At 38.6% G+C, this 16,528-nt stretch overlaps 1 long non-coding RNA gene across 1 annotated transcript in view; it reads right to left on the bottom strand.

Moving 5' to 3' along the window:
- Positions 1–16,328, bottom strand: part of LOC117959466 — a 19,298-nt gene extending 2,970 nt beyond the window's left edge. Inside the window, exons 1-2 of the long non-coding RNA XR_004659944.1 lie at positions 16,316–16,328; positions 6,465–6,469 (exon numbers count right to left, since the gene is read on the bottom strand). This is a non-coding gene — a long non-coding RNA (uncharacterized LOC117959466). The remainder of the gene's footprint in view (positions 1–6,464; positions 6,470–16,315) is intronic.
- Between the last annotated feature and the right edge of the window lie 200 nt (positions 16,329–16,528).

The raw sequence follows: 16,528 nt of genomic DNA, 5'->3' as shown, positions 1-16,528 counted from the left end.
CCCCCCCCCCCCCCCCCCATCGGTTAAAACAGCTTGGTGATTCTGTTGTTCCCTCTTCCCCTTCTTAATTCACTTACTATATTTGGGTCGGATGGTGCAAAACAAACTCTAGTGCGCTTGGACGGAAACCGAGACCCCCGTTTTTAAGCAGAGCAGAGTTCAGTTGTTTGGTCTACATCAGACTTTGAATGAGCTTTCACACCACCCCAGAAGGAACTGGACTATCCAATAAAACCCTCCAGTATTCAGTTAAAACGGTCAGCACAGGTGTGACAGCACCGTTAGACCAATCTCCACATATTCACACACACTCATTTTCCATCCCTGCTTAAGGGTCATTCACACATTGAACTAACTCATTGGGTCACATAACTGTCACTAAAGAGCCACATGAAGCATTTGGTGTGACCTACTGGCACTGCAGTCCTGACATCCCTCTAGCAAGCGTCCGCTTATTAATTTTTTTTGCAGGGCCTGTCCACTCCTGCCTCACACAGGTGGTCGTTGACAAGGAGGGAGACACGATCCTGAGACAGAAAGCCGGAGACAGGGGAAACGCTTTGGCGTTGACCCCTGGTGTGATGGACATGATGGACTCGATAATCTGGCCGGCTGTAGGCAGTTCTTTTCCCTGAATTTACTGCTGCAGTGTGCTGTCAATCTTCTCTTACTAGGTGTTCTGTCTGTGCTTTAACCTGTCCTTCAGCTATCTTTGGACAGGTGTAGACTGTTGCTGTCTACTCCTTAAAGCTCACTTTTTTTCTGTGTCCTTCGTGATCTAGAAGTTGTGTGGCTTAGACAATGATGAACTAGTGGGAATAAAATAGCACATATATTGGATATACTTATATAGCTCAGTGGTTAGCACATCTGCCACACAGCAAGAAGGTAGTGGGTTTGAATTCAGTTCTGTGTGGAGTTCGCATGTTCTCCCTGTGTTTGCATGGGTTTCTTCCAGATGCTCCGGACTAGCTAACACTGGTGCATTTACAGAAATGTTGATTCGCGTGTATTGTACTAATCAAATAAATAAATCAACTAAACAATGCCAGATGTATTTGTGGACTTTATGGACTATATCATACCTGCCAATATTAGGCTGTAAAAAAAGGGATTGTCTGGGTTATTAGCAAATGGCCTTCCCTCAACTCCCCCATAGTATATGCCTTGGCTGCAAATGAATAGAATAGATAGAAAAAATTAGTCTACATTCATGGCTCACTGTAAAATAAAAATTAGAAAATTTACAAAAAAATTGAGTGAAGGAGTGTTCTGCCCTGACTTGAGAAAGAGATTTTCATAAAGTGTTGCTACTTTTATAGAGCCAACGAGCGATATATGGAAATCACAATAGGTTGTTAAATTTAAAATTATAATTAAATCAGTTTCCTCTACCTTGCCAAATGCCAAAAATAACATTTTGTTTTTGCAGTTCAAGTGGGTTCCGCACATCTTTATTCTCCATAACATGTTCAGAAAACCTTATGCCCGTCACTATTTCCCAAAGTCTTATTTTAGCTTTGCTTGTTTTGACTGACAAACGGACAGAAACACAGAGATTTTTAGGTTACAACCAACGTTTTAAGCAAAGCAGGAAACCCTTCCACCTGAGATACAACACACATACAAACCCCAATTCCAATGAAGTTGGGCTGTTGTGTAAAACGGAAATAAAAACAGAATGCAATGATTAGCTAATCAAGTTTTTACCAATATTTAATTGAATACACTACAAAGATAAGATATTTAATGTTAAAACTTAACTTTAATAATCAACTTTAGTGTTAGTTTTTTTGCAAATATTCACTCATTTACATTTTCAAGCTTCCATACGTTCCAAAACAGCCGGGAACAGAGCAACTAAAGACTGGGAAAGTTGAGGAAGGTTCCACAAGTGAACAGGTTAACTGGTCGTGAGTGGGTATAAAAGGGGCATCTCTAAAAAGGCTCAGTTGTTCACAAGCAAGCAAGCTGGGGCGAGGTTCACCGCTTTGTGAACAACTGAATGAGCAAATTGTCCAACAGTTCAAGAACAACGTTTCTCAATGTATACTTGCAAGGAATTAAGGGACTTTGTCATAAAATCCACGCAAAGGTTCAGAGAATCTGGAGAAATCTCTGCACGTAATCGGCAAGGCCGAAAACCAACATGAAATGCCCGTGACCTTCAATCCCTCAGACGGCACTGCATTAAAAACCAACATCGGCTTGTGAAGGGTTTTACCCTTGTGGGCTTAGGAACACTTCGGAAAACCATTGTCAGTTAACACAGTTCATCGTTACAGTTATAAGTGCAAGTTAAAACTCTACTATGCAAAGCGGATATATCAACATCACCCAGAAACGCTACTGGCTTCTCAGGGCCCGAGCTTATCTGAGATGGACTGACACAAAGTGGAAAAGTGTGCTGTGCTCTGCATCTAAGTCCATAATTCAAATTTGTTTTTAAAAATCGTGGACGTCATGCCCTCCGGGCCAGAGAGGAAACGGACCGTCCAGATTGTTTAAGTTCAAAGGCCAGCAACTGTGATGGAATGGGGTATGTTTGTGCCCACGGCATGGGTAACTTGCACATCAGCGAAGGCACCATTAACGCTTAAAGGTGCATACAGGTTTTGGAGCGACATATGCTGCCATCCAAGCAATGTCCTTTTCAGGGATGACCCTGCTACATTCAGCAAGACAATGCTACGCTACATTCTGCACGTGTTACAACAGAATGACTTCATAGTAAAAGAGCGGGGGTACTAGACTGGTCTGCCTGCAATCCAGACCTGTCTCCCCACTGAAAATGCATGGCAAGTATGAAGTGCAAAATACGGACACCTCGGTATGCTGAGCAACTGAAGTCATACATCAATCAACAATTAGTTAGTTCCCAAAAATCTTATTGAGTGGCATTAAAAGTAAAAGTGATGTAACACAGTGGTAAAAATGGCCTTGTCACAGCTTTTTTTGAATAGGTTGCAGGCATAAAATTTAAAATAAGTGAACAGGGAGGTGTGTTCAGGGGCATTTTTGGAGTATTGCTACTCCATATATTAAAAAATATATATATATTCCGCCACCATAATAGCAATGCACCAAGGAACAAACATGCCTGGCTTTTAAAAGGGAATGGGAGCAGACACTCTGATTGGTTAATTGCATTTTACGCCCAAAACACACATATGATTGATGAAGACACCAACCCCTGATTTTCACCAACTGCGTAACGGCCAGAGAGCTCCCCAGCAATTATCACAGGGCAAATTGTGCGGGACAGGAAGTGGAGCACTGAAACAACGTAAAACATCTAGTTCATTTTCAAAATAAAGTACACCCTGCTCGGGGCAGATCCTAATTCCCTGTACTACATCTTGAAATTCAGTTTATAAAAACTACATCTTGTTATATCGCGCAGTTGTACGTGAATTTGCGAGATCTTGTGGGTCCACGTAACTTCCGCTGTCAGTCATGGCCGCAGCCGTTCAGCAACAAATCCAGACCTGGTGGGTATTGAAAGTATTGATCCCTTTTTCCGCTGTTAAACACGTGAAAGTGGTTTCATACACCCGACAGATGCTTCACGCTGTGCGCTTAGACTTAACTAGGGGCCCATTTATGGCCCATATATCTTGTCTTTGTAGTGTATTAAATTGAATGTAGGTTGAAAAGGATTTGCGAATCATTGTATTCTGTTTTTATTTACATTACACATTTACACAACGTACCAACTTCATTGGAATTAGGGTTTATACATGACTAACAAACCCACCAGTTTAGGCCTGTGACATCATCACTAGGGGTGTGAATCTTCACTGGTCTCACGATTACCCTGTCAAAGATTCGATCGGATCCAATATCCCGATGCGCCACCTCCTCAATATTATTTATTGCTAAATGGTTTTCATCAAGAACTTAAGTCATAAACTGTATATATTTATGACCTCCCTTTTATATTGTACTTCCTGTATGTAGCACAGTCTGAACACAGCAGACAAAAGGCAAAAAACAAACAACAAAAAGCAGCGACCGGAAAAAAGTTATATCAGTAGGCAATAAGGGATTATGGTCTGTCACTACATCGATGCAGAATCCTCCGCATGGCAATGCATCAATGCAATCTTTCATTTCAACACCACATAATAATAATGATTGATGATAATCACCCCCCCCCCCCCCAAGTGAAATTACTTAGCTATCAGATGGCACACCTGGAAAATGCTTAGGTTTTTTTTCTTTATATTTATAAAACTGTACATACGTTATACTTTGTTTAAAAATAACCCCAACCACAGTTAGCTTTAGAGAATGTCAATGAGAAGAACGGGGAAAAGCAGTGCAATTTCCCCGATGGTGTTGCACCGGCGAGGTTCTCCAACGGCACCAGACTAGCCGTCATTAAGCACGGCTGTCGCTATTTACAGCGCCCACACCACTAATTACACACAGATTAGATTATGTCAGATATATGATCAATGGATCATTTATAGCCTCATATCAAAATGGACTTTACAAAGTGCTTCACAATTCATGATAAAAATCTAAAGATCATTAACAGGAAAATGATGGCTCAATGTCTGTTTGTTTGGAAAATGGGTATGCATTGTTTTTCTGTATAAGCTGCTGTGCCCCCCCCCCCGCCCCCACACACACACACAGACCTACTTTTTCCTGATTCTTTAACATCAAAACTAAAGCAGAAACATGCCTGCCATTGGTTGAACTTTACACTTCTGAAATAACACATTCCCAATACCTTTTACAGCCTCCTCATCCTTACGCCTTACTGAGCATTTGGTCACGTACAGCAGTGATCCCCAATCCATATCCATCGAGGGTAAAGAGTGTGCTGGCTTTGCTTCCAGCCAAACAGCAGTACACTTGCTGAGGTCAAGGAATAAAGAACTTACCCTACTGACGCTACATGCACCCTTAACACGTCCCCTTGCTCTAGCATTTCTCATATTGGACAACTGTAGAAAAGATGGAGTACAGTAAACAACTTGGCGGTACTGATTGATCCTGTGCGATTTAAGCAAATAGCAGTTCATTTCAGCTTTTATATTTGAGATTTTTTTCCAATACTTCTTTTCTCAGACAAAGAGCCCCTCCTTTATTTTGACTGCTCTGATTCCCTGTGTCTGGTTGCATTGAATCTTTGAGTGTGATCAGAGTCTGGTGGATTCCCCTGTAGCAAAGACTGTGTAAAGCACATAATATTGCATTCACAATATTCCCGCTGGGTCCTGACCGAAGCGAGGAACTCATCAATCTTTTTTTGTCAGTGATCTCACTTTCTCCAATCCGGAGAGATGGAAGGTAGGGTTTAAATCTCCTTTTGTTTTCTCTCTCTCTCTCCCTTTTACCTTAGCTCCATTCTCTCTCCATCACACAACCAGCTCAGTCAGTAGATTCTCCAGCCCTGGGCCGTCTGCCAACATGACTGTGATCAGGTGCTATTAAGTGTACAGCTAAGGACAGACTGGAAAACTTAAGCAGAATCATAGTAGTAGTAGTAGTAGTTCATTACTTAGTCCACAGTTAGTCTGTTTATCAGTTGCAAATGTTCTGTAAACCTGTTTATATTTTGACTGAATAGGTAAGAAAATGGCTTAAACTGAAGATACTGTATATACTCCTTCAAAATAAGGGCCACTACGTCTACAAAACCAAGTGGTACTTTGGTAGTGCACTCATTCTGAGTGAATGTGAAAAATGACAGTGGAAGTATTTGTTGGTACTTAAGATTAATGAAAAGGTCTTACTGTAGGAAAGCCCACTTCCATTAGCAAAAGAAAAAAATAGATGAATTGTCGTCAAATGTTTTTTTTTTTCTTAAAGTGAAGACTGAGTCACAAGTATTAGATGATAAATTGTGTAACAAAGTCAAACATACATAGGCTTTTTTAGTGTGCACACAAAGTTAACATTTTGAGAGTAAAAATGTCAAAACTAAGACAAAATAAAAATATTTTCTTACAAAATCAAGACTTCTCATAACTTCTAACAATTTAGACTATAGAGACAGAGCGTATGGGAAGACTGTGGGATCCTGACACTAAGCTAACGTTATGTTTGACACTACATGTATTTTGTAAGTCAAATACCTATAAATATAAATAAAGTTTTAAGCTAACATATGTAGTATATCTGTAAGTCAAGCTAACACGTAACGTCAGAGAGCGGAGATTTATTTTCTTGCTTGCGCTCTTTCTCTATATCTAAATATATTTTTGCTGAGGAGTCATATTTATGATAAAACAACTATAATTTTAACTTGCCAAGAGCATATATTGAAATCATGAACTTGTCATTTGTTCTTACAGTTTGTATTGTTTTTCAATGGCAGGAATAGGCTTCTTGATATTATGTTTTCATATTCTCAAGCACTGAGTGGAGGTAAAGGTGTAGGAAGAGTGTCTTTTCACACATGTCTGTCCCAAATGTAATATGGGACTACTTCTGTTTTAATATGGGACTACTTCTGTTTTTGCAGGTGGCATGTCTTGACTTTATCACCAAAGACACCAAGCTTACTGTTCTGTCAGTATTCCATTAGTCTATAACAGAGAGAGAGAGAGAGAGAGAGAGAGAGAGAGAGAGAGAGAGAGAGAGAGAGAGAGAGAGAGAGAGAGAGAGAGAGAGAGAGAGAGAGAGAGAGAGAGAGAGAGTTGTGACACTCTTTGATTTCACTAGCGGGGTGGTCACATGGTTCATGGGGGCCTGTGTAGTTCCAAACACATTCTGCGCTATCATGTTCTTCTATGGGACTGACAGCAGCAAGTGTGATATTGAATGAAAACACATACCTAAGTACTTGTTTCACTGTTCACTGTTACTGTAAATGTCAGATTTACATTTGGAGTGGTAGGGTGGCAACTGAAAGCCAGAGTTATACTGCAACATTCGCTATAAAAACACTATAAAGGACAGTTAAAAAAGAGAAGCCACTACAGATAATCTATCTGTGGTTAGCTCGACTTCTCCAGCTGTCAAGGTACCTCCAGGGGTAAACTGATTAAATAGCTACCTCTTTTGAATTGTCAACTATCTATATTATATCAAAGTCCCTTTATGATGCATTTACTTATCCTCATTTGTATGTGTACAGCGCTATCATCGGGTAATATATAATACAGATAATATATCTGTAGAGTAATACTGGTCTGTAGTACACAAAATAAGCCATAGACAATGAATCAAATATATATTAAAGAATAAAGGACTCATTAAGCTGGGACGAATGAATAAAAGAAATGTGTGTTTTTTATTAAACAGAGTAAAACAACAAGTGTGTGTGTGTGTGTTTTTTAACTAGAAAAACAAGAACAAAGTGAACGAACAGGGACAAATATTGTGTATATAAAAGCAAGGGATAAAGTGGGGAAAACAATAATAGTTAGCATTAAATGACTCCTGTATTGCTCCTCACTTTCCCGGAGGCCTGCAGTACACCGCAGGACCCGGTCTATCCCCGCAGAGCTGTCCCCCGTTAGGGGCGCAGCAGTCAGACAACGGCCTAGCCCGTTCCGCTCTGTGAAGCCCCGAATCCCCCGGTGATTGTGTTGTACCCATACAACTAAAGATGTGCATCATAAAAGGGCCTCTGATAAAATATAGACAGTTGACAACTCAAAAGAGGTAGCTATTTAATCAACTTACCTTACTTACTTGACGGTCAGCAATGGAAATGAATGATGTCCAATGCCGTAAAACGGATGTTAGGAACTAAGCAAGGCTGCGTACCCCGGAAGTAGGCGAAAAAAGAAGAAAAAACGGTGTCCAATGGGAGTGTCGCCACTCTGTCTTTCTCCACCACACTGGTCCAAACCATCTGTCACCAGCTTCCCCTACCTTTAACCAAGACCCTAAACATGGAGACACCTAAACACAAAATGCATGTAGAAGTTATGTTTGGAAAGTGGAAGTCATTTTTGGAAGGCACTAATGAAAACTGTTTTGTTTTTGAAGGTATCGTATGGAGTTGGATTTTGGGCAGTCTATTTCCGTCTGCTCTTTGAAAAAACTCCATCTCTGCCAACTCGGAGGCGATCAGTGTAGTTTGGTGGTAAACAGAGACAGTGACTGAAGTAGGAATGTGAAGACAGACGTTGCGGTTGCAGCTCTGCCTGTTTTTAAACACCTGGTTAATTAGTGTTTGTCCGTGACAGACATCTTATTCTTTTGGAACAAGCCTTTCAAAGCTTTCTTACTGTCTGTAAGAAACTTACTGTCTGTTAGCCTGTCTAAAGACGCGGGAAAGGGCCACACAGGCAGAACGAGGTCAAGGATTTCCAAAAGATGATTGTTATCCCTTAGAAGATAGTGATTTCAAAAGGTAGGCACAGTGGTCGGAGTCACAGCACACTGTTTGTGTTGTAGTGCTCACAGTGCCTCAGGAGGATTTAGTCCAGGAAGTGTATATTGTCTGAGCTTCCAGCTAAGAGGAAGAAAAGAGAAATGTAAAGGTAGGTTGGACCCTGTAGCGGCATGTTGCAGAGACGCTTGAATTCTCCGTTGAGATTTCTTGCAGTGTTGTGATATTCTGATATCATAGAAATCTAGCCATGTATTTTTCTTTAGAAGGAAAAACATTTTGTAGAATGAAAAATTGGTTGGATACGGATTTTAATTTAATTTACAAAAGACAAAGCAACTTGTTGAGCCTGAGTCCATTTTAACACCTTAAAGCCATGTGTTGACAGGGTATGAAAACTTTAAAGCAAGATTAATAAAATGGGTTTTATTTATAAACAGTTTAAATAGCTCAAAGTAATGAGGAAACACATGGCAAAATACCTAAAATGAATAAAAATGGTTCAAATTTGATTATATTTTTTATAGCAAATTGAAGATTGGGACCACACTTGGAACGCGCCTGATGGTGTGACACTAATCGACCGCTTACTAAAAACTAGGAGTCCTCATGTAAATATACGTTTATTTACGTTTCTATGTAAATATTCGTACCACAAACCGATACTGCCTAAAACACTGGTATCGGAAAGTACTGAGTTTATGCACTGATCCGATACCACATAATAAAGCCCTAAAGAAACTATGTTAAAATAGTTTATTTATGTTCTTTTTCTGTTCTTTCCGTCAAACTGGATGATAAAAGAAAGTTCTGTGGCATTTATTGTTTGAACGTTTAACCAGAGCCAGACCGACAACAAAGATAGAAATCATATCACATCCATACAGGGATAGTAGTATACAGTTGTTAAAACGTTATAAAATATATGACACACTGGTATCGGATCAGTACTCGGTATGGGACGATACGCAAGTTCAAGTATCAGGATCGGTATCAGGAAGCAAAAAACGGTATTGGACCATCTCCATATGCTGAACAAAAAAAGCAAAACATATTTTACAGCAGTGTTATAAGATAAAGTGCAACATATGGTTGTGATTTAATGGTTTGATTGTGTCTTACAAACATGACATGATGTTGACAGAGCTAAGCAAAGTGAATAATCTTCAATCTTCTCACTGTGCCAGCTCAACGATCTCTATAGACTCCCAAATTGGGAGCACATTTGGTTAGTCTGACTAATATGACAAGATGGATAAGTGGATGACCGTGTTAAGGCAGAGCAGTGTGTTGAATGTTGCAGTCCCCAAACATGAAAATGCTCTAAAGTAACATGGTTTTTTGGAGAAGAACCTAATGCTGCAGTCAGTGGCAGTTTGTCAAATCCAGTTAGCACTATAGTCAAATGAATTAAACATGCAGTCTAATTGTGCGATCGCTGCAGCTGAATTGGCTTAAAGCTCAAATGTTTTAGTTTGCATTTATTGATAGCTATTTGAAGGTACTCCCTTAACACATGCATTGATACAGAATCATAGCCGTACCCATAATCATTCCCATATGACGTACAAAAATATGAAACAAGAGCACATCTTTTTAAGCACCACTGAGCCTATTCATAAAACAGTAAAAGTGCAAGATAGGATGTCAACAAAAGAACACACTCTTGAATTTCAAAACAAGATGGAAATGGAAAGTGAATGGTAGTGGCTCCAAAAAGACTTACATGACACCAATTAGAGTAGCAGAGCCCAACCGAGGATTTTTAAGGCCAATCTCAATACCAACATTTGGTGATTTCAAAAATCCGATATTCTGATATATTGGCCGAAATACTATATTAAAAAAAATCCAGAAACAGGTAACATAACATACATAATAACTAACTTAAGTTATTTGTAGTTGTCACTAAAATAATATGATAATGCCATTTACAAATAAACTTGTTTGTTTTATTGTCACAAAAGAACAGAGTGACATCAAAATATGTTCAAGTTCTGATAAATAAAAATGTATAAAAATACAAAAAAAGATATAAAACTTAAAAATCCTTTGGGAAAAAACAACAATAACAAAACAAAAAAGGGTGTTGCTAACAGGGCGGTCGCAGAGCGCCCTCTGGTGGACAAACCATGCAGCGCCAACACTCGTAACATGGCTGAAGGGTGTTTCGTTATTTTATTTTTTAAATATTAATTTATCAGATTCATTCATGATGACAAATAAATGATTTAGATAAATGCATATTTAAAAAATATATATATATAGTCATTTATCGGCCATCATAAATGCCGATACCGATAATTTGGAAAATGCCTGGTATCGGCCGATAATATCGGCCCGCTGATAAATCCATCGGGCTCTAACACTTATCAAGCATAATGGGGGGGGGGGGGATTTTTTCTAGTACTACTGAAGCGGCTTGACAGACTTTCCCTTAACTACTGTGCCGTAAAGTCTAGACACGATCAGATCTCGCTGATCTGCCTAACGACAGTCCAGTGGAACATTTGCCTTCAACAGAGCGACAGTTATAAACAAATTTACCATCATTACTGAGATTAAACTACATTCACGGTTATATTTGCACTGAATAACGCATTCAATAAAGAAACTCTTGCAGAGCACATGAACAGATTATTAGACATATTAGCTCACAAATAAAATAGCAAAAGTAGGATAATTCATGACAGTGCTAACGTACATTCATAAACCCTACATAACATCGTCATCAGACTTACTCATTGATACACGCACACAGTAGTATCCACAAAGTTAGTCCAATGAGAGGATAAAGGAAAGGGTGATGGCGGTCCACGTTAATGCCTTTTCTCTCTGGCTACGTCAAACCTGTGTTAATCTTGGCTGACATGACTTTTTGGACTCCACTCTTTCAAATCTTACTTGTTCTTAACCTCCTTTTAGATTTCGACCGTCTCTTTGCTTGGTGCAGATGTTGTAAGTGGTAAGCAGCCCTGAGGCACAAACACTAAGCTTGTATCCACAAAAGATAACCTTTTTTTCGAATTTGCTAAAGTCATAGTGCCAACCCCAGAGAATGACTCCAGAGTGGAGACCGTTTTTAGCATTACAGTAACAGCTGCTCGACATCTGCTGCTGAGGCTTTTCTGCTCTTCATGTATATTGACATATTCATGTTGTTTTTTACATGTCTGGGTGAGAAAACTAGAGACATTAAGCTGTGCAACCAAAACTTGAGGTCTGCTCTGTCGGGGGACATGGATCAAATCCGACTGATAACTTTGAGCTGCTCTGCTGATTGTTTACTCTGCTGTTTTACAGGATGCAAACTAATCCACAGATGGAGACATTTAAAAAGCTGAATACACTCTAAAACAACCTTCCTGGCTTCTTGGAAGAATACAGCTTTGAAGGATGCGCTGTGAGCTGTTATATATAACTCTTCCAGCTATACAGCAGCTGGCAATTTAGGTTACCACTTTGGTTAGAACTTAAACATCTCAACAACTATTGACATTCATGGTCCCAGGATGATGAACTCTACTGACTTTTTCTTCTTGAGATTGACCTGAATCAGCCAGTGATGTTGCTGCTGTAGGTACGCGTCAAGGAGACATACCCTATTTTCAAACTTTCCATGAGACTAGAGCCCGACCGATAAACGATTTTTAAGGCCCATACCAATACAAATATTTGATTTAAAAATCCGATACATCGGCCGATTTATATATTTTTTAAATCCAGAAACGTGATGCAAAACAAACAGCTCTCCATAACATTAGTTATTTGCAGTTATTTTTGAGTTCTCACTAAAATAATGTGATAATAATTAGTTTTATTGTCACAACAGAACAAAGGATCGTCAAAATAGATTAAAGGTCTGATAAATGTATAAAAATACAACTTAAGAAATAACACTTTAAAGTCCTTTGAACAAAAACAAATTAACCAACAACAAAAAAGAGCATCGCCAACAGGGATGTTGTAGAGTGCCCTCTGATGGACAAACTATGCAATGCCAACACTCCTAACATGGTTGACGATCCATTTTTATTTTTTAAATATGCATTTATCAGAATATTTTATTTGTCATTATAGATAATTTTGATGAATGAATTTTTAAATACCGATATATTGGAAAATGCCTAATATCGGCTCGCCAATTTATCGGTCGGGCTCTACTTGAGACCCCCTTTCCAAGTGAACTTTAGCACGGATGGGTTTGTGTTTTCCTTTACATAAATAATGTTTTCCCCATAAATTGGTGCATAAATATTTTTCAGAATGCAGGAAATTAAGTTTTTGACACTCAAAATTTCCTGTGGGAGAAGAGCTACATGATTATGATAAAACAGTAAATTTAAATCTAGATTTTGGTTTATTTGAGTAACCAAGGCAAGGGACATTTGGACATTACATTTTTGTATCCAATGTATCAGGATCTACCACAGTGGAAAAAGACATAGCTTTTTTTATTTCATATCATTTCCTTCTTTTTGCAAGAGTCCGTTTTTTGTGGTGTGACTGACACCTCTAGTCTCTAATCTAAACTTTTCAGATGGATTTAAAATGAAAAAAGGTTTAAGATTGATCATTTAATCATTTAGATGAAGTTTTATTTGTTAAACATCTCTTTGAAAAATTGTAACTGAATGTGGAAAAAACAAAGATTTTTAATTTGGGACGATCCACATTCATTATTGGAGGGCACGGGAGGATGGGGGGGAAGTTAGTAGTTAGTAGTAGGACTGGGGTTCACTTAAATGGAGACATCACCGATCAGATAAATGTAGGAAGGATTGCTATACTATGAGGTGCACACATTCATGTGCTTGATATGATTGAATGGATGAACCTTAATAACTTTTCATACCCTTCAAATATTGTATTTGTCCAATTCTTTGGTTTATGACCAAAGACCTCCAAAATAAAGAATGGTAAACTATTACTACATAAATATGTGAGAACGGTAAATATTATACAAGCTTAACACAAGCATATTAGCATCGTCATTGTGAACATGTTAGCATGCTAACCACATGGACGCATTAAAAAAAAAAGTACAGTCTCACTGCTAGCATGTCAGTAGCATCTTAGCATACACATGAATACTGTGAGTGTAATTTTTTTAAATTAACATGCACATATAAATGGCACTCACCAAAAGCCAACATGCAATGTTTGTTTAACTGTATATTTACTTTAGATTCATTATGCATTAGGTACCGGTAAAGAAAGAAAGTGTGAACTTGGAGAATGTTGAAAAAGCAGTCAGTCATGACGCAGTGTACAAAATTCATGTCGAGACAATGGCATACCTCAGTGTCAATGGCGGTGCAAGTGACAATGAAATATTTAATACCACTTAATGTTGAATAGAGTCCTGTGTGGGTTGGAAGATGATGAGACTTCAAATGTGGCTCTCGCAAGACACTTTTGTGCATCGGAAAATTCCCAGTGCAGGGTAGAAGTATTGGATGAAAGGGTGGAAACATAAACACTGCATGTTTCCAGAGATGGCTCACTATATGAGAAAACAGCTCTAATCTCAGATGTCAGATGCTGTCAAAGCTTGGAGAAAAAAAACTGGCACAGGGAGATGCGTGGATGAGCATAGCCTCTTCCATGTGATGCTAGATATAGCACTGTTTAGTTGCTGAAGGCTTCTGGCTGTTGTTACGGATACCATCTAATCTGCGGCATAATATAACTGGAGAATTGGATTTTGTTTGAAACATGAGAAGCGTGTGTTGAAGTGTGATCACCACAAGTGTGATTCAACCTGGTCCATATTAAGTGTGAATTCGGTAACTGGCAGCCACAGACTGGGCTGCAACGTAACCCTGATGGTGCAGATGTTCAGCGTCCCTTTGGTCCACTAAAAGTGCTTTTAATGCAGCTAAAAGGATCAGATTAATATTCTACGGGTCTGACAACATTATGGAAAGGATCCCTACGGAAAGAGACCTTTTTAAAACCTCTTTGAGATCTTTCTGTTTAACCAGGAGCGGCTCTGAGGTCACAAGCACTGAACCCACCAACCTCTATTTAAAAAAAACAATACTTTTAGCATGTATATAGCAAACATATTTTACACATGTAAATTGGTAAACTATGTGTTTATTTCAACAAAAACTAGAGTTGTGATGGTTAGAAAAGGGTAAAGACAACCCAAAATGGCTTTTCATAGTTTTATTGTTCTCCTGTTGACGTTGAATAAAGTCTATTTTACAAAGCTAAAATTACTCTTGTTTTACATTGAGTCTGGTAGGTTTACCGAACACAATTATGTGGATGTTTTTATGTTGTAAAAAAAAAAAGATCTTCCTCTCTAACAGAAAGGTCGACCTCCTTAGAAATCCTTTCCGTAATGTTGTCAGAACGGTGGCAAACCGAGCACTTTTGTGAAGGTAAATACAAGCTGCAAAATTGTCCTATTAACTTAAATTGTAGCTTGTTTTGCCGCCGCAGACTGCAGCGACCTTGCTTAATGCTGAACCAGTGGCAGTGTGTTTATTAGGGTGATATGGGTGACACACTGCCAAACGGCAGAAGGGAAAAGGAAGGGATATTTTTTCCAACTAATTCTATCACAGCAACAGTCATCAGTGTTCCAATCTAGACGTCTGATCTGTTAATATACAGCAGATGTCCAATCAGGCTAAAGTTGTGCATTAAATGGCCCCACCCCTTTTGGGCTATTTCAGTCAAAATTTAAATAAGTTAAAATCAAAATGTAAAATCTATTTTTCCCAAATATCGAAGCTTTCAATACAATCTGTATGGGTTCCGGGAGGGCTTGCACTTACACACTTCTGTCATACAATATGTAACCATGAACGTAACTAAGTGCGGGTAGCAGTCAAATCATTTCAAGTACTACTGTCAAGATGGCACCACGATTGTCTCTTTGAAAGAAGTTCATTTTAGTTGCAAACAAGTCAAGATAAATTGGCAACGAAACAATTAGGACCCCCCATACCAAATTTAACGCCAATTTACACCATCTTTCAGAAAAGATGAACATTGCCATTCAACTGGATGAGGGACACAGGCTAGCTGTCACATCCTTAACTGGCTTATCCAGTGTGTGAAGTTTTGCGGAACCTTTGAGTTATCTTTGCGAGACAAAGACAAAACTGGGGGCTCCACTAACCCTGGTATTTTTCTTTAACTGGTAAATTTTGTGGCACAGTTAGATGAGGTGTTTGATGAGTATCTTGGAAATGCTCCCGGCCCCCGGACTGTCTTCTTCCTTCCCTCCGACTGTGCAATATTGTTATACTGTTACTGTCATACTGTTATATAATACCTCATAGGACACTGGAGTCTGTGCAATTTTACTTCATACAGTGCAATATTTAATATGTTAACCTTTCCATTCCATTACTGTGCAATATTTATTTATTTAATATTAGTACTTAATAATTTCATTTCATGACTGTGCAATATTATTTATTAATTGTTAACACTTCTATGTGTCTATAGATCTATCTATGTTTACACAATGTGCATTCAAAGCTAGTTTATATATGTATACAGTTGCTCTCCGGACTCAGGACTGTGCGCCAGCACGCCCCACCCCTCTCTTTCTCTGCACTACCTACACTTAATATCTTTGACTTTATATTTTTGATTTTTGATATTTTATATAGATATCTTATATTCTTATATTTTTTGTGTCAACGCTGTAAAAGGATTGCTTTAATCAGGTTGCCCAAGTACCGTGTACTTGTGAATAATGATAAAAAAAGGCATTCTATTCTACTAGAAGAACCGAGACAACCTCATACAATGTTTTGAAGCCATCAGGACGGTTTCATTGGGTTCATTTGACCAGCCCACCGTGAGAGAAGCATCTGGCTACGTGAGGATGCTACATGATGAAGATTTAATTTTTTTTCCTGTGGCTTTGTCACAAAATCATACCCTACGTCGACATTCTGTATCAGAAGCTCCAAAAGGACATCAATCCTGTCTTCATAAAACGGGCCCTTGACAGCTTCACAAACAGTGTGCAGGTAAGGTAACATTAAACAATATAATTTGATTGTTCTCAAAGCAGAGTTTTGTTATTTGAATATGTATGTGTGAAAGAAGAATGCAATTGTGTTAGAAATTACATTATTCTCATTATATATGGCCTGTGGTGTAATTAAGCTTACTTTATATACAGGGTGTACTGTACAGTGGTGCTCTTAAATGTATGAACCCATGCTATAGTTAACTAAAAAGAGAATAAAA

This window comes from Etheostoma cragini, chromosome 16 (assembly GCF_013103735.1).
Source record: "Etheostoma cragini isolate CJK2018 chromosome 16, CSU_Ecrag_1.0, whole genome shotgun sequence".
Lineage (NCBI taxonomy): Eukaryota > Metazoa > Chordata > Actinopteri > Perciformes > Percidae > Etheostoma > Etheostoma cragini.
The sequence above is the reverse complement of the archived record's forward strand: the minus strand, read 5'-3'. Positions and strand labels throughout refer to the sequence as shown.